Here is a 19,660-nt window from a genome sequence, read left to right as displayed (position 1 = left end):
TTCAGTGTCTTCCGGGTCATCTAGGCTGCGGCGGGGGTCATAGAGATGAACGATGGAACGCTTCCTGGCTCGCTGACACCCCCTGGCGGTGTGGAGGAGACAGAGCGGGTGCGGCGAACGCCAGTTGGCTAGAAGGCCAGGCTGGCCAGGGAGTTGCAGGGAGGAGTGCGGGTGTGGAAGCGGGGAGGTGGCAGGGTCCCCTGTGCTCTGCCCAGTGCTAGGATTATAAATGTGTGCCACCAAGCCTGCTGTATACATGTGTATACATGGGTACTGTGGACACCCTGGACCGAACCATCTTCCGCGTTCCTCTTCCTCCTCCTCTTTTTTTTTTTTTTCTTAAATTAATTTTTTTTTCTGGTTTTAGGATAGACCCCCAGGCCTAGCATATGGTAGATAAGTGCTTTCCCACAGATATACACTACCATTTCCAACACTCGAACTTCCAAACACTTTCCCTAGGTTTGTCGGTGTGAGTGCACATACGTAGGTGTGCTTATGAGTGCATTTGGTGGTCAGAGGTCAATTTCTGGGGTCATTACTCTGTCTCTGTCCAACTTGTTTGAGACACTGTCTCCCACTGGCTTTGAACCCTTCAAGTAGGTGAGGCTGGCTGTCTAGAAGGCCCGAGAGATTTAACCGGGCACCCTGTCTGTGGTTCTGGAATTTCAAGCGTGTGCCCCCACACCAGGAGTTTTCTTACATGGGGTTTGGGGACTGAATTGAGTTCTTTATGTTGGTAAAGCAATCACAGTAATGACTGAGCCCTCCTTCCAGTCGTTGTTCTTCTAAAATGAATACTTTGTGATCCTGGTCTAGAACATGGTAAATGAAGGCTTTACCACTGAAGCCTGTCCGTAGTGCCCAATCCTGACCAGAGAGGGCGCAGCCAACCTGATGGTCTTAAAAGCTCTTGGTCTAGAGCTTCTGAAGGAACCACTCTCTTCCTTGCTCCTAAGTGTCTGTCAGGGTGTGTCCTCTCTTGGCTTGCTCTCTCCTCTCATCCAGGACAGCTTATTTGACTCAGACTAAGCACACCTCTCTGTTCAGAGCTCCCCAAGGCGGGCTGGTCTGTAAGCCCCAGGGATCCTCTTGTCTTTGTCTCCTCTGGGCTGCCATGCCCAGCGTCTGTTTTACATGGTATTTTAGTTAGGGTTTCCATTGCTGTGATGAAATACCACCAGAAGCCATTTGGGGAGGTAAGTGTTTTACTTCCCGGTCTGGAATGCAGTATGTCCTGACGGGAATGTCCTGATGGGAAGTCAGGACAGGAACACAGACCCTGGAGGCAGGAACTGACACAGTGGCCACCCAGGAGTGCTGCTTACTGGCATTCTCAGGCTGCTTTCTTTTCTTTGTATAGGGTTTCTCTGTATAGCCCTGGCTGTCTTGGAACTCACTTTGTAGACCAGGCTGGCCTCGAACTCAGAAATCCGCCTGCCTCTGCCTCCCAAGTGCTGGGATTAAAGGCATGCGCCACCACCGCCTGGCTCAGGCTGCTTTCTTTTAGTACCCATGGCCACCACCTCAGGGGTTACACCACATGTCAACCACTAAATAAAATGTACAAAAAAAAAAAGGAAAAAAAAAAAAGAGAAGAAAAGAAAAAGAAAGAAAGAAAATGTACTCCAGACTTGCCTTTGGCCAATCTGGTGGGGTGTTTTCTCAGCTGAGGCTCTCTCTTCCACAGTGACTCTAACCTATGTCAAGTTGACATAAAAAGCAGGTAGCACAGTGTGGCTTCTTGAGATCAAACATAGGTCTTTGCCTTTGTGAGACAGTACTTTAAAACTGAGTGGCTTAGTTAGGGTTTTATCACTGTGAAGAAACAAAGAAAACATTTAATTGGGGCTGGTTTATGGTTTCAGAGGTTCAGTCTGTTATCATCATGGTGGGAAGCATGGCAGCATCCAGGCAGGCCTGGTGCTGGAGAAGGAGCTGAGCGTTCTGCACCTTGGTCTGAAGGCAGCCAGGAGGAGCCTCTCTTCTCCACTGGACAGAGCTTGAGCACATACATGTTGTCTTTCCCCCTCCCTGTCTCTCTTTCTTGTCTATGTCTCTGTGACGTGCAAACACTCTGTCTTTGTGTCAGACATATACTCTGTGTCTCTGTCTCCATGTACACACACACAATTCACGTGTCGGTCTCTCTGTGTCTGATACACAAACCTCTGTCTCTCTTGGCGTCTCTCATACATGCCCCATGTCTCGTTCTCCGTTCTCACCCCCGTGTCTTATTCTCTGTTTGTCTCTGTCACACATACTCTGTCTCTGTTTCACACATATTATCACATTCTGTGTCCTACACATACTCATTCACACTCTGTCTCTCTGAGCATGTCACACACACTCTTTCGTTCTGTCTTTGCTTATCTCTGTTATACACTTCCTGTCTCTGTCTGTCTGTCTGTCTATCCCCTCAGTCTCTGGATCTCAGTCTGTGTCACACACACACACACACACACACACACACACACACACACACACACACACACACACACAAACACACACACACACACACTGTCTTTTGTATTTCTATGTTCTCCCTTTCTTGTTAGTTTGTCCTCTCTCTCTCTCTCTCTCCCTCTCTCTCTCTCTTTCTCTCTCTCTCTCTTTCTCTCTCTCTCTCTCTCTCTCTCTCTCTCTCCTTTTTTGTATTTCTGAGACAGGATTTCCTCTGTGTAGCCATGGCTTTCCTGGAATTCCCTCTGCAGACCAGCCTGGCCTCAAACTCAGACATCTGCCTGCCTCTGCCTCCCAACTGCTGGGATTAAAGGGGTGCGATACCACACCCAGCTCTTTTGCATTTCTGAGCTTATAATCACATTTTCCCTTTCCCTCTAAACCCTCTCATATACCCTTCCATACTATCTTCCAAATTAATGGCCTCCTTTTCATTGTTATTGCATCCATATATGCATATACATATATGCTCCTAAATATAACCAGCTCAGTCTGTATAGTGTTACTCCTATGTCTGTTTTCAGGGCTACTGTTTGGCAATTACTTAGTTGGTGAGCTCTTCCCAGGGGAAGACCACCTCTGCTGCGCTCAGATTTCTTAGTTGCCTGTAGTTCTTTGTGTAGGGTTGAGGCCGTGTCGGCTTCTCCTTGTCCACTTTGTCATGTTCTGATTCTTCCACTCTCACCTGCTATTAATTGCCTGTAGTTCATCTAAGGATGAGGCCTTGTGAGATTTTCCTTTACCAGGTACCAACTAGTGTGGTTGTGCAGGTCTCACGTGGGCAGCTTCCCTGTCATGTGCAGAAGACACCCACACAGCAGATGTCCTGGTCCTCTGGCCCTTACAGTCTTTTGTGCATTTCTTCCACAACATTCCCCGAGCCTTACACATGTGTGCAGGTTGCATGGTAGATGTATCGGTTTAGATTGGGCATCCCGTGGTCAGGTGTTCTCTGCATACAGATGTCTGTAATGGTCTCTGTCTGATGCAAAGCAGGCATTGTTGAGGGGCAAGAGCTTACCTTAGTGTGTTAGGATAAGTATTTAGAATGCAGTTAGAATTATGCTAGTTTAGGGAAAGCTCGGTAGTTGGTTCTCCTCCATGGGTTGGGGGCTAGGTCTACAGTGCCAGATGTGGATTCCTTCCTAATGAGCATGCTGAAAGTCCAATTAGATTGCTGTTGGTCATCCCTGAGGTATAGCGTGATTCTTGTCGCCATAGTGTTGTGCCTCACAGGCTTCCCAGCTGGGCAGCAGCTCTTCACTGCTCCTCTTGGTTGTGAGCTTGCACGGCCTCTGCAGGGATGATGGGGGCTAGGCCTCAGGGAGGGTGCTGCAGGCCAGCTCCAGCTCCATTTCTCCAGGTTCTGTGTCTGAAGTGTGTGCTTTCAGAAGTAGGGTTGTCTCAGTCTCTGTGTCCTGCACACTATCTCTCTGTCACACGCACCTCCTTTGTATCTCCTTATCTCTGTCTTTTCCAATGTCTGACTCTCCGTGCCTCACACAAATATACACTATTTTCCCATCTCTCTGACTCTGTCTCTATATTACACATACTCTCTGTCTCTGTCCATGTTATTCTGTTTCTCAAATACCCACCACCTCTGTCTTTCTGTCTGTCTGCCTGTCTCACACATCGCTTCTCTCTCCATGTCTCATGCATACCCTCTCTGCCTCTATTTCTCTCTGTCACACACACTGTCTCTTTGTCTCTGTATCACGCACAAACACACTGTCTGTGTGACACACACACTTCTCTCACTGTCTGTTTTTGTCTCTCACATCTCTCTGTGTCTATATGTCTCACATAGATATACTGTCTTTTTGTTTTACCCACACAGGCGCGTGCGCATGCACATACACAAACACACACACACACTTTGCCTTTGTCACATTTAACACACTTATTTGTCATCTTCACACTTTACTCCTCTGTGTCACACACACTCTTTGACTCTCCCTGTGTTTTATGGACCCTTGAGCTTCCTATCTCTCCTTGTGTGTCTCTGCTTCTCTTTGTCACATGTACACTCTCTTGGTCACATATACACTTCTCTCTGTAACACACAAACACATTCACCTTGTCTTTGTATTACACTCTGTCTCTCTGTGTTCTTGTCTCTGTGTCACTATATAATCTCTGTCTCTCTGCCATGCACACTTGCTTTAACTCTTTCTGTGTCTCTCTCACACACACTTCCGCTCCCCTTTCTTTCTCTCTATCTCTCTGTCACACATGCAGTCTCTCTGTGCCTTTAATAGCCCATCTTAGTTGTCAGCTTCATTACATCGGGAATCAGCTAAAACCCATGAAGATGGGAACGTGAGGGATTTTTCTTGATTGATCATTTGAGGTATGAAGAGCTCCAAATCTGGATTATTTGAAGTAGGAAGACTCACTCCAAATCTGGGGACATCTTCTGGTGGCAGCCCATGTGAAAGGATGTGGAAGAAAGAAGCTTTTGGTTTTGTCTGCTTACACTTACTCAGGCTGGCAGGTTTATCCGCCCTGTTCCTGAGGTATCCCTTTGTTGGGATTACGATCTACACACCTTTACTCCCACTTCTGGAATATAGACACATCTTTAGTACATCCCTTTAATCCTAGACAATGACATCTAGACAATTGAAGGGCAGACAAAGTGTTGAATAAGAGAAAGATTGGACAGAATGAGTCAGTGACAGGATATACCCAATTTCTATGAGAGCAGACAGGAAAGAGCAGTGCAGAGAGAGAGAGAGAGACACACACACACACAGTTCAGTTTGGTGAAGAACAGTTGAGCTCAGTTAAGTTACTGTATTTCTGTTTGGTTCATGCAGTCAGTTCAGTTCAGTTCAGTTCAGTTCAGTTCAGTTCAGTTCAGTTCAGTTCAGTTCATGGAGTTCAGAGGCAGTTTTTCCACGCAAAGCAATTCAGTCAGAAGCCAACTTGAATCAGTCAGCTTGGAGAGGATTTAATCAGAACAGATGAGTTGAACTAGCCAGCCATAGTCTAGAAAGAGTTAGAAAGGGTGAGTTTATTCAGCAGTAAGCCTCTGAGACAACAATTACCTCTGGTGAGTGAAAGTTACTTTTACACCTGGTACCCAACATGGTTGGAGACGAAGAGGAAAGGCCACCAATGTTGTAGAAAGCAGAGGACATTTGGCAGAAACGTTGCGGAGGACGGGTGACATTTAACAGAAAACAGCAGAAGAAAAATTCACCAGAGGAAGCATCAGTTCTTCGAGTTTGATTGGATGCCCAGAGAGACTCTGGAGACTCCAAAGTAGTGGGAACTTTGAGCCCAGAGCGAGGAACTACACAAGAGCCCTTGAGACAGTGAATCATAGCAAGCCACTCCCAAATACAATTTTAATGATATAGATAGACTTTTCCTGTATTAAAAAATGGGAAACTCTATTTCAAATCCCTTAAGACCGAGGATAGGGATTGAGGGAATAGGAATGTTACTTGAAAAAGCCATTGCAACTGTGTCCATTGGAGTAAACCCCTCTCTACTTTCAACTGCAGTCTTTATATATTTTCTCTCAAAAAAGGTTGAAAAATAACTGTACAACAAGAAAAAATAGGTATGATAGTGCAAAGACTTGATCGACAAGAGACAAAAGAAGTAAGAGGACAGGAATTGCCTCGTTGTGAACCTATGGTACCTAATGAAAGTGAGACTCAAGATAGACAGCCCATGGTACCTACACTGCCACATCTTAATTAAACTGAGGAAAGGCAAACCATCTCCACTAGCTTTTTCAGTTACCCAGAAACAATGCCAGAAAAAGAATACAAGATCTTAAACATTTTCTGATCATATACCTGCTACAGAAGGGAGTGCAGCTTTGGATCTGGCCATATATATGCCTCTTACACTATTCCTAAAAGTTGAATGTTATAAATTAACCACTGGTGTTTATGGCCCTCTATCTTCAGGGACAGTGGGAATAATCTTGGGAAGAAGTGAAATAACTCCTCAAGGATTTATTGTGCATCCAGGTACAGTAGATAGGGGTAGCAAGGAAGAAATACAAATCATCGCATATTTGAAAAAGGAGGTACAAATCGATGTAGGGGATAGAATTGCTTGAATGTTGTTTCCTTACATTAAGGGCAAGGCTGCTCCAGTGTAGGTAGCCGACGCCTAAAAGATGGCGCTGGGGCTGGTGAGATGGCTCAGTGGGTAAGGGCACCCGACTGCTCTTCCTAAGGTCAGGAGTTCAAATCCCAGCAACCACATGGTGGCTCACAACCATCCATAATGAGATCTGACTCCCTCTTCTGGAGTGTCTGAGGACAGCTACAGTGTACTTACATATAATAAAATAAATAAATAAATCTTTTAAAAAAAAAAAAAAGATGGCGCTGGTCTCCGGTACACCGTCGCTGTAAATAATACTACTGCGCAGGCGCTAGCCCGAATCTGGCGCCAACCCCTCCCAAGCGGGTGCATGCAAATTAAGGTGCCGGCAGACTGACCAATCCCAGGAGGACACATAGCCTTCCCCAGTGCTGGGGTGTATATAAGCAGTCCTCCCTGGGTTCCCGGGTTCCTGTAGCATTGAGGTGTTCCTGCAATAAAGCTGTTGAGAAGAATCCAATCGTGTTGCGTTTTCCTTGCTGGACGAGGTGGGTGCGACACTCCAGTAGAAAGGACAGGGACTTATGGGAGTACAGGAAAACACACATTCTGGCAAACAGTGCTTAATGATCAGAGACCTAAATTAATGATACAAATGAATGGTGTTGAAATAGGTTTGGTGGATACAGGAGCTGACATTAGTACTATTTCTCCAAAGTCTTGGAATCCAGATTGGTAACTACAGAAGGCTTATACGCAGTTTATAGGAATTGGTAAATTACCATGAATAAGACAAAATGATCAGTGGATTAACTGTGTGGGCATAGAAGGGCAAACAGGGAAGTTGAGACCTTATGTGGCTGACATACCTATAAACTTAGGGGAAGGGATCTTTTACAACAATGGGTAATCAAATTACTATTCCTCAATTCCAGAGAGAGCAAATGTGGAAATAAGAGGTGTTATGGTAGATGCTCCTGGGGTACTAATACAGACGATAGAGCACAATCACAAGCTGTGCCTCTGGTCAGAAAACACGATGTCACAGGGATTGAGTTCCCAAATTTATAAAAGGGGCCAGTGCTGACATAATAACATCTTTGCCCCTAAAATGGTTATCAAACAGACCTGTGTGGTAAGAGCAGTGATCCATAACCAAAGAAAAATTATAGGCACTTGAACAACTGGTACAATAGCAGCTGGAGGTTCAACATACATAAGAGTCTACCAGCCCATGGCATTCCCCTGTGTTTGTTGTGAAAAGGAAACCAGGAAATTGGAGGATGATAACGGACTTAAGTTCAGTTAATAAAGTAATTCAACCAATGGGTCCTTTACAGCCTGGACTTCCCTTACCTTTTTGTTACCTACATCATGGCCTATAATAATAATAATAGACTTGATAGTTTGCCTTTTCACAATACTCTTGCATGAGCAGAACAGAGAAAGGTCTGCTTTCTCAGTACCCACTCTGAACAACAGTGGTCCAGTAACAAGATACCATTATGAAGTGGAAATGTAAGAGTTCTTTGGAAAGTCAGTTGTGTTGGATGGTATTTTGCTGGGGCAAACATGTGAAGGAATGTCTTCCTGAAGAAGACACAGGTGAAAGGATGTTTTGCTAAAGCAAGCATGTGAAAGGACATGTGATGAAGGATTCTTCGCTAATGACACACTTGCATTTGTCCACCATACATTGTATTATTGAGCTCCATTTGTTGGTTCTCCATAGAGAGAAACACACCAAAAAACTTCTGGTGGTATGAAGCAGAAAGAGTTAACTCTTGTAGAACAAAAGACAAGATGCATATGTGGATAGAATTGATCCTAACCTTGAGTGTATTCTGGTCATTTTACCCTCAACTCACTCTCCTACTGGGCTCATTATGCAAAGGGAAGATAGTTTTATGGAATGGATTTTCTTAGATCATAAAGTAAAAAATAGAAAAGAGTTCTGAATTAATTATAAAAGGTAGAATAAGATTGCACCGACTGTTAGGGACAGATCCAGCTGAAACTGTAGTACCTCATACTAATGCTGAGATTATTATGGTCAATGAATATTGGCAAGGAGCTTGTAGTAACTACTTGGGAGAAATTAATAACAAATATCTGAAAAGCAAGTGTGTATAGTTTATAAAAAGAACGAATTGGATTCTTCAACATATAGTAAAGAGAACACCAATTCCAGAGGCATCAATAGTCTACACAGTTGCAAACAAGATGGGGATGGCATGTTATAAGTCAGACAAAATAAGCAAGGTGATCAAAAGTCCATATACTTCAGTTTAAAACTTAGAGTTGTATGCAATCCTTATGGTATTATTGGGTTATCCTGAATCTCCTAGTATACTTACTAATTCTTTACATGCAGAAAGAATAGTTTTGCATATAAAGACTGCTGAATATGTATTGATAACTCAGAATTAACTTTGTCATTTGTACAGTTATACAGGTCATCAGAAATAGAAACTATCTATTATATATACTCATATTTGATCTCATACAGGTTTCCCAGGTCCATTAGTTCAAGGAGATGAGGGAATTTACCAATTACTAATAGGAAATGTATTAGAAGCCTCAGAGCTTTATGAGAAACATCCACAACAAGCCAAAGAAATAATAAAAAAAATGTTCTGGGCTGGTGAGATGGCTCAGTGGGTAAGAGCACCCGACTGCTCTTCCAAAGGTCCGGAGTTCAAATCCCAGCAACCACATGGTGGGTCACAACCATCCGTAACGAGATCTGACTCCCTCTTCTGGAGTGTCTGAGGACAGCTACAGTGTACTTATGTATAATAAACAAACAAACAAACAAACAAATAAATAAACAAATCTTTAAAAAAAAAAAGTTCTATGTGTTCTCTATATAACCAAACTCGGTTACCTGCTGGTAGTAACCCTAGGGTTACAAAAAAAAAAAAAAAAAGACATCTGGCAGATGGATGTTTTTCATTTTGCAGAATTTATAAAACAAAGGTATATATATCTGCTGGGGGTCATGTCCCAGTTATTCTCCTTTCTTCTTGGTTCTCTCTTGAAGATAAGAGTGCCAGCAGGGGTGAGATGTTTAGGGTTGCTGTTTAGTAATAAAACATTTACCTATTTTAAGTCTAAGTCGCTTTGCTACCTTAGCTGGCCTGCCTGAGTTCCTTTTGGGCCAGAAACTGTAGTCTTTGGCATCTAGTACCTCATTGTAAACCAGCAGGGGATTAAGTAAAGGATTAATTGCTAGAGCCTACTCCCTCTTGTCCAAATACCTGTTGCTTGTCAGGCTAAGGGGAGGGTTAGAGCAATAACTTCTATTGAACCAGGAGAAGAGAATCATATTCACAGAAGGAAAAACTTTTACACAAGCAAATATGGATTAAACTCATAAATTGATATACAGATTCATGCACACACATTTATAAATCTTCATTTGAGCAATCTGGGCCAAGTTTTCATGCTATCTCATAATTACACACATACACACATACATCCGTACTTACATATGTATATGGAGCAAAAGACCAAGTGCCAGCGCAGAAAGAATTCACTCATTCTGGATGAAAAATGAGCTCCAATCTTTATTGCATAGAGAAAGAAAAAGCCTCTACCTTTATTGCTAGATGAACTAAAACCACCATAAGAAGAATAAGACTAAGCCTGCCTTGCTACTAAGAAAATACTTGTTCTGTCTCATGGTAAGGAGAAGCCTGCCTGCTCCTTCTGCTCTCTCTGCAGCTTCTTCTTTTTTCCTCTTTCCCTCTGCATTCTTCACATTGCTCCATTAATATTTTAAGTTACCTTATAATTTCTAAATTATTCCATTCTGCATTCTCCTCCTAAACTTGCTCTCTCCTCCTGCTCGGATATAAAAATGCTCATGCTCTCAATGCCTTACTTACAATGCTTTCTCTCAAATGTTATATCCTTGAATCTTTCCTAGTCTTTTGTACCTTTTTCAGGAGAATAGATCATGTGGTTTTTCCAAGCCCCCCCATTTTTTTTTACAAAAATTCACTAGAAGCTCAAATATAAATTAAATAAGACGTTTACAACAGATAATGTTTATGTGCATATCCATTAAGAGTAATTATCTGAGTAAACATTCATTATTTGTCACCAGTTTCTACAGGTTCATGGAGAGTTAAAAACCATAACTTCTGTGACTAAGTTATTAGTAAAATTTTGTATAGATGAACCCTGTCAATATTTTATCTCTTGTCCTTATTCCTATAGTAAATCATTAGTTCTCTTTTTATGACCTTTGGTTAATGGTTTTACAACCTCTTGGCATGTGCTCTTAAGTTGCAGATGCCTGCTTGCTATCTCAGAAGCAATTAACTTGTGACACTTGAATACTTGCAGAGTTATCATTGCAGTTTTGATATCAGAAAGGACTTAATAACAGTCCTATTATAAAATACCCCAATTACAAATATAATTTTAGGAATTCTTAAAGGATCATCATTAAGAATTAAGAAGTCATCTATTTGTCTATATAGCATCCTATAATACAGTACACCTTTGTTGTTCTGCAGAGATCTGCTCAAAAGGTTGAGCTAGTGATTGTTATATATGTTTAATAATATCAGGAAAAGAATATTAATAGCAGGAATCTTTTCTAAAATGAAATTCTCCTTGGCCTCGCCTAAAGGAGCAAATCTGTCATTGATTTTAATCTGTGGTGAAACCATACCAGGAAGATCACCTGCTAGTTTTTAGCTTCTCCTAGATGGCTCCTAGCACATATCATACCATTGATACATACTTAGGGTTTCAATGGGCAACTGCCTTAAGTTTTAAAAGGCTGAATGTGTAATAACACAGTTATTGGAAATAATGGCAACTATGGGGAACCTGCACAAATTTAAACTGACACTCCTCCTGCATACGTATACAATAAGATGAAGCAATTCTTTGCATATTACAATATAAAACATATTACTGGTATATCACATAATCCCATAGGATAAGAAATTTTAGAAAGTGCCAATTGTTCCATAAACAAATGATAAACATATACATAAACATAAACAAATGCTTATTAAACATAAAGGGAGAATAAAAACCCCCAGGTTTTTACTAAACAATGCTTTGCTAACTCTAAATTTTCTTATTATTGGTGAAAAAGGAGCAACAGTAGTTGAGAGACACCAGGTTATTGAAACAATGGAAGAACTAGGCCAACCAATATACCATAGGATGTGTTGATATTAGACTGGAAACCTGCAATTGTTTTAAAGTGGGTATGTCATTATGCTTATGTATCTACAGGGAGTGAAAAAATATGGTTACCAACAAAACTTATAAAGATTAGATCTGAGATTATCAGCTGAGACATGAATGTCTTCACAAAGCAAATAGCTCAGGTGATTCACTCTCACAGACTGTCTCCGTCACTGATCTCGCCAAAAAAATGATCAAAAGGGGAAGCCCTAATGATCAACCACTTAGAGACTGAGCAACACAAAGACTACACAAGACAGAGATTAGACAGACAATGCAGAGTCTGGACAGAAAAAGATACAACTAGCTATCCTGGGATTTGGCCAATATCACAATTTTCATAGGGTACAAAAAAGATATTTTTGTCTCCAGACAAGTAAGAACATGACTCCTGTATTCCCAGAAGGTGGGATGGATTCTTTGGTTGTTTGATGTGTTATGGTTGTTACCATCCAAAGTGGTTGTTTGTTATTAGTTACGATCAGGGAGGAAACAAAATAAAGTTTAAATCAGGGATTTTTCTCCTCTATCTAAAAGATGGGAAAAGAGGCAAAAAGGGCCTAATAATAACAACAACAAATAAACAATAAAAAATAAAAGTACTAGTCTTAAAATATTTTACTTTGGCATAGATTAACTATATTATATCTTATATCTCATTTTATTATATCTTACATTATATCTATTAATATCTTGATAGAGATTTAAGGTTGTTTTGTTTGACTATTATTTGATATATTGTACAGCTTATTTAAAAATATGATGTAAAGTTTCAGTTTTATGGTTCACATAATTATTTTTATTTTGTGTAGATTGTTAATGTTAGAGAAAAGTTTTTTTTTTTTAACAGAAAGGGAGATATGAAGTGGAAATTTCTGGTTTCTTTAACAACTCAGTTGTGTCATGTGATGTTTTCTGGAAGCTATCTTGTGAGAGGGCACATGATGTTTGGAAAGAATATAAATAGAATACCACAAGAAGTGAGAGGATGCTTTTGCATTGTTATGCCCTGCAAGTGTAGCTTCTTCACTGGTCTTCACTGGTCTTACTTTTTCTGGTGTTTGCTGATCTTCGTTGGTCTTCACTTCATAGAGAGAAATGCGCCAAAGAACTTCTTGTGGTAATCCAGCTGATTCTGGCCACTTCTGCTTAGTTATGTAGATTCTGTGGAGCCTTGCTGTTTCTGTTGGATCAAGCCAGCAATACTGATCTGTGTTTGGTGTTTGCTATTGAACTGGACTGTTGGCATTCTGACAATGAAGAGTAAAATCACCCCAAAGAACTACTTTTAAATAGGTCTACAACATCCTTTTCCTATTAGCCCCTTTTCTCCCCTACTTCTGGTCAGTGGGCTAGAAGGGAGGTTGAAGCATTTAAGAACCCTAAATGAAGTAGGTTTTGAAAAATCTAAGCCTACAGGAGTCCTCTCTCTCATTTGGTTAGTTGGATCAAGGGTCTTTCAATTTCTTTTAACTTTTCTAAGAACAAGCTCTTAGATTAGCTGATTCTTGTATTGTTTCTATTCTGTTAATTTCTACTCTGCTTTTCATGATTTCTTGCCATCAACTAGATTTGATTTTGGATTGTTTTGTTTTTCTAAATTTTTGTATTGCATCATAAGGCAGTTATTTCTTGTACTTAGAGCTGTAAATCCCCTGCTAGGGTTGCTTTCCATGCATCACCGGGGTCCAATTGTGCTGTGTTTTCATTTTCATTTAGTTCCAGGAAGGTTTATTTATCTATTTTTTATTTTTTACTTTTCCTTTAACTCATTCATCATTCAGTAATGAGTTATTTAATCTCTGTGTGTTTGTGTATTTACTAGAGATTTGTTTGCTGTCAATGTTAAGTTTTATTGCACTGTGGACAGATAGGATACAGGAGTGATTTCAATCTTTTCTTTCTTTTTTTTTTACATTATGATGTTCAGATGTTTAATATTCAAGGATGATGATACAATTTTAATAATTTTCATCCAGTTTAGCAATACACAAAAGTCACATTACATTGACTACATGGATAAAACTGCTGCCAAAACCACTGCTTTATTATACACGAAGTCTTTCAAAAATCTACTTTAATCATCTACAAAGCTGTTATAATAATTTTTCAAAGTTACAGTGTTATGTATTATGTTCATTTAAATTGAAAACATGTCTTGTTTCTCTTCTTGTCATTTAAAAAAATAGTCCTGACCTTTGCTCAAAATAACTTTCCATACAAATGATATTAGCTATGAGAATATCATTACAATTCATGTCCATTGCCGAAAGAAGAGTTTTCAGAAAGTTCAGAACTAAAGAAGGCAAGTTGTAGCTTGAGCTGCCTTTTCTCCCCCAGCTGCTCACACAATTTGACATCAACATTGGCATCGCTGAATGAGTATCTTTTGGTTACCTCCACTGGACGCTGTGATCGTGATAACTTTGCTCTCTTCTGCATCGATTTCAATCTTTTCAAATTAGAAAAATTTTTAGATTTATTTATTTATTAGGTGCACAATGTTCTGCCTGCACAGCCAGAAAAGGGTGCCTGATCTCATTATAGATGGTTGTGAGCCACCATGTGGTTGCTGGGAATTGAACTCAGGACCTCCAAGCCATCTTAACCTCTGAGCCATCTCTTCCCGCCCATCTTTTCAATTTTTAAAGATTTGTTTTGTATTCCAGAATGTGGTCTACTTTAGAAAAGCTTCTTGCCAAGTAGAACGTGCATTTTTTGGTGTTTGGGTATAATACTCTGTAGATCTCCTTTGAATCCATTTGAACTTGAGTCCTCTTCAGCATTTCTATCTCCTTATTCAATTCTTCTCTCAAGGCTTAGCTTGTCTTTGTTGTGTCCATATGCCTCATGCTTGTGTTTCTGTGGGCATCACTCTGGTGTTTATTCTCCTTAATCTCTTTCTCTTTAATTTTACCCAGATTTTTTTTTGTCTTTTTAGAACAGTTTAAACTTTTAAATAATTGTTCATTTACATTTTGTGTCTTGGGGTTCTACTAGGAAATTCTCACTGTGAAACTTTTCTATAGGACTGGTGGATTTTTGAAGAAGATACTGACTTGATCTTTCATGTTGTTGATATTATATTATTGTGATGAGATCTGGGCATGGGGACTTTTTGTTATTACTCTGATATGGATGGAGCTGGTTGAGACAGAAATGAGGATGTGAAGGTGGGTTGGGCCTAATGGTTGGAATTAGCTTGGGTGGCATGAAGTCAGGTGGACAGAGGGGCCAGGACTCACATACAGGATGTGCCTCCTTGTCCAAGACCTGGCTATGAGTGGGCAGGTCAGATGTGTCCTGATGGTTTGGAGGGGGGGGGGTGTCTTGGCAAAAGGTAGGTTGCAGTTCACAAGAATGACAAGACAAGGCTGCAACACTGGATATGGGTCCCAGGCTAGATCTGGTGGGTTGGAGAGAAAGTGTGGATGGTAAGTCTCACAAGGCTAGATCCTTGAGAATACCATGGGATATCTGACTGGGTGGAGAGTTTGGTGTGCTCGTGGATAGTGGCAGGTAGCTAGTGATTGACTGGGTATCCAAACAAGGCTGGGGCATTTGGTGTGGGATCTGAGGTACATGTGGGTTTGGAAGAAGGGGTGGATACGGGAGGGTCAGGGAGACCAGGCTAGACTCTTAAGAAGAACATAGGAGATCTGGCCAGGTGAACAGATTGGATGTAGCACAGAAGGGGTCCTTCAGTATCTCTTAAAAATAAATTTCTTTTTCTTAGTATGACCTAAAGTGCTTCTTGTTATATGATAGGAGTCATATGTGGTCATATGGCAGTTCTATTTCCAGCTTTTGGGAAAACTCAAAGATTGATTTGCAAGGCGTCTACACAAGTGTATGTTTGAAGTGTGAAGCACTGCCATGTCCTCAGATCCACCCGAGTATGTTGACAATTGTATTCCCAATGATGAGCAGTCTGTTTAACTGAGATAAAATCTTAGTATAATTTTAGCTTGAGTTTTCCTGGTGGCTAAAGATGTTGAACACTTTAAAAAGAGGTTATTAGTCATTTGTCTTCCTTCTTTTGAGAACTTTATGTTCTTCTCCATAACTCATTTTCCTGGGTTGTTTATTGTCTTGATGTTTAAATTCTGTGAACGTTGTATATCTGGGATATCTAAATCTGTAATCACAGATCTGTAAATCTGTGTTACTGGACTTTGATGACTTGTAGTTGTTCCAGGATAAACTATTTTATTCCTCTGAAGTGAGATCTGTGTTTGTGTTGACCCAGCCCTGCTGCATCTCCCCAGAGGTATAGACTACCCTCACACCATTCTTCTGAGCAATTACGACCCATTCCTGACCCCACTGGGTACACCCCATTTATCATTTAATGAACTTGGTCAACTTCCAAGTTCTTTCCCCCTTGTGGGAATCTTCTAGTGCCAGGTCTCCAGAGTCGTTCCTTTAAACTATGAGTTTCTAACCATTGTTTCCACATTGCAAGTGTAAGCATTGCATGAGATCCCTTTAATATAAATACACAACTTTTTTTTTTTTTTTTGTTCTTCAAAGCCTGTGCATCCACACAACCATTTTCCAGAACTGGCTGTTTGTTTCAAGTAGCTGCCATCATGTGGCTTTCTTAGCTGAATTCCAACTATAACAGCCAACAACATACCAGAAAATAACACTACATAGACTCCTGAGTAAATATTTGAGAACTTCTTCCATTATATGAGACAGATAGAAGACTCACTCTAAGACAATGTGAGTGATAGACATAGAGATTTAGGGTTGAGAAAATACACTCAAGGCAGGCCAAGAGATCAGAGACTAATCGTCTATAAAGAAATAAAGAAATATGAAATAATATTTACAGGAGATGAATCATTTACACAATATAATATATTGTATGTTACTGTTGTAATTGTGCCTTGTTTTTATCCAATGGTCTCAAAATAAATATTCCTTTGGGGACACAAACATTGGGTTTATAGGGACCTGGCACCAGCTGAGCATCAGCTGTTCTCACAGCTTAAAGTAAGACTTGCTTCCTGATCAAAGCCCATGACACATTTGCTCTGGGTCTTAGCAGGGTCTCCCCCATGACAACTCCTGTAATCTGTGTGCTCAGTGTTAAACGGTGTCCTAACAATCTGCCCTAGGACCATAAGGCCTGCATGATAGGGCACATACTTTACTTGTAGGATTAACTTTGTGGCCAGTGTATCAGAAATGCCATAATTCTACCTCAATTTAGCCCTTTCTTTTTGTGTGTGATATACAAAAGTGATATATCCATAATAGAAAATAATGAATATCCAAAGAGGATGTCAGTGGTGACAGGCACAGAGCTCTATACCACACCTCCCAAGGAGTTCTTTTTAGTCCTTCAGCTAGGCAAACCCAAGTTCTGTAACTTCAACAAGTAAATGAACGACTTTCTGAACAAGCCAAATGAAAAACAAAGTTATATATCTGATGAAACAGGAGGTGCTAGTCTGCCCAAGGGAAGAGTACACTAATTGGTAACCCAACACCAAAGGGTCAGCACTGAAAATGACATACAAGCAACATTACCACGCTGAGCAGGCTCTATGTATATTTTTTTATGTGTGTATGTGTGTGTGTATGTGTATCATCCATTAAAGAAAAAGAGGTCTTGAATTTGAAAGGGAGTGGGATGTAAGTATTTGGGAAGGTTTGGAAGGAGGAGAAGGAAGGGGAAATGATGTAATTCCATTAAAATCCCAAAAAATAAAATTGGTTTTAAAAAGCCTCAGATTCTTTATTGACCTCCTACCCCAATGTAGTCCCTTTTTACTTTCCTTGTTTCTGCAGTTATTCTAGGAGATGTTCTCACATCTGAAGAAAAGTCTCAACTTTTCTAAGGGAGCCATGTGGAGCTAAGAGCTCACAAGATCATTATCTGAGGGAATTCTGGATGAAAATATATCATTAGTCAGGATATCAAAACATAACCAATAAATCATGCAACAAATTGTCATGCCCTGTCATAAAATTTGTTCTCCAAACATCAGGACTTTTCCCACCCGGAGTTCCCCAAGATCCATGAGTGTCACAGCAAGCAATTAAGGCATACATCACAATCTGATATAGATTTAATTTGAGTACTAAGTCTTGGAAGACTGAGCACACATGCCAGATATCAGGGATAATCATGACACTCTACCTCAAGGATGGTACAGGTTCTCTTTGTGTGGCTGTTCACATGTCATGTCTGAACTTCTATGACAGCTGTCCTTGACATTTCTCATCGACTGCAAAGAACATAATTATTGCACAGCAACATCATTTGGATGGAGATGTTATAGGGGAACCCTGAGCATAGTTCTAAGAGCAGCCATTCGTGGAGCTGAAGTCCCACCATCCCTTGGGAATTAGCCAGCTTCCTGCATGGTGTTTTCTTGTTTATCATTTACTTGTGTGGGTGATGCGGCATGACTGCAGATGCCCACAGGGACCAGAGGAGGATGTGACGGAGGAGGATGCTATGTTGCCTGGAGCTAGAGAACAGGTGGTGTCCTTATCAGTATGGGTGTTGGAAACTAAGCCCCGATCCACCCGATCCACCGAAAGAGTAGCAAGGACTCTGTCCACCCACCAAGTCATTTCTTTAGCACCTAGTAAACATCTTTATAAAATGAATTTGCTCTGTAATAAAAATCCAGAAAGCTACATCTAAAATACCATTACAGCATCTTTTTTTAAAAACAGACTTAATTTGCATTATTTTTCTTGTATAAAAACCCTTATGTGGCAGCCACAGCTGGAGCCTGGGTCCTCTGAACAGAGTCTCTGGTGTGGGTTTCCATAAGATGAGTGTGGGTTTTCACAAGATTGTCAGTGAATTCCTGGTAAGGAGACTTGGTGAACACTCTCTTTCCAGAGGTAGCTGCAGGTCCTGGAGATGACATCAAATGTGGCCTTGGCAAAGTTGCCAAGGATGGCAGTGCAGCCCCTGGCTGATGTGCAGCCATCATCAATACCATCAGTAGCTTCTTGGGCACAGGAGCAGAGACAATGTCAGTGCCTCTGGGGGCAGGGATAAGGCACACTAGCACTGAGCCACAGTGCCCTGTCAACCAACAGGGAAAAATGTGGGGCTTGACAATCTAGTTCTCCCAGTAGCCTGTCTGCATAGGGATGATGGAAAGTTTGGCCAAGATTATTGCTCCTCAGATGGCAGTGGCTACCTGCTTGGAGCATTTAACACCAAGACCAATGTGACCACTGTGGTCCCCCATATTGACAAAAGCCTTGAACCCAGTCTGCTGTCCAGCCCGAGTTTGCTTCTGCACAGGCAGGATCTTCAGAAACTCATCCTTTAGGGATGTGTCCAGGAGAAAACAAACAATCTCAGATTCCTTAATGGGCATGGAGAACAGGTTGATCTCCCCCAGAGGCTTGATCTTTGTATCCTTAAGCAGGTGGTCCAGGATAGTGACAGGGATCAATCACCTACCTTGTCTTCACACACTTATAATCACAAGCCATGAATCCACATTCCCTGTCTGAAGTGGAAACTTAAGGGTTCTTTGGAGAGTTGGTTGGATGGTGTTTTGCTGGTGCAAACATGTGAAGGAATGTTTCATTAATGTGGACACAGGTGTGAAAGACTAAGGCAGACTCATGAAGGAATGTCTTGCTGAAGCAGACACATGAGGAAGGATGTTCTGCTAAGGCAAGCACATGAAAGGACACGTGAGGAAGGATTCTTTGCTAGCAACATGCATGTATTGGTGCTCCTTACAATGCATAGAGTTGCATTTGTCAGGATGCCATAGAGAGAAGGAAGCACAGCAAAAAACTTCTGGTGGTATGCTGCAGTTTGTTGCTACTTCCAAGGACTTGGGCTGATTGGATGCATATGCTGAGGCAAGATCTGCACTGAGACAAGGCACATGGAGGACATGTGATGTTTGGA

At 41.1% G+C, this 19,660-nt stretch overlaps 1 pseudogene; it reads right to left on the bottom strand.

Moving 5' to 3' along the window:
* Gm18000 (predicted gene, 18000) lies at window positions 18,489–19,196 on the bottom strand (annotated as a pseudogene).

The sequence above is a fragment of the Mus musculus genome, chromosome 8 (genome assembly GCF_000001635.26).
Source record: "Mus musculus strain C57BL/6J chromosome 8, GRCm38.p6 C57BL/6J".
Taxonomy (NCBI): domain Eukaryota; kingdom Metazoa; phylum Chordata; class Mammalia; order Rodentia; family Muridae; genus Mus; species Mus musculus.
This window is presented reverse-complemented; position numbering and strand designations above follow the sequence as displayed.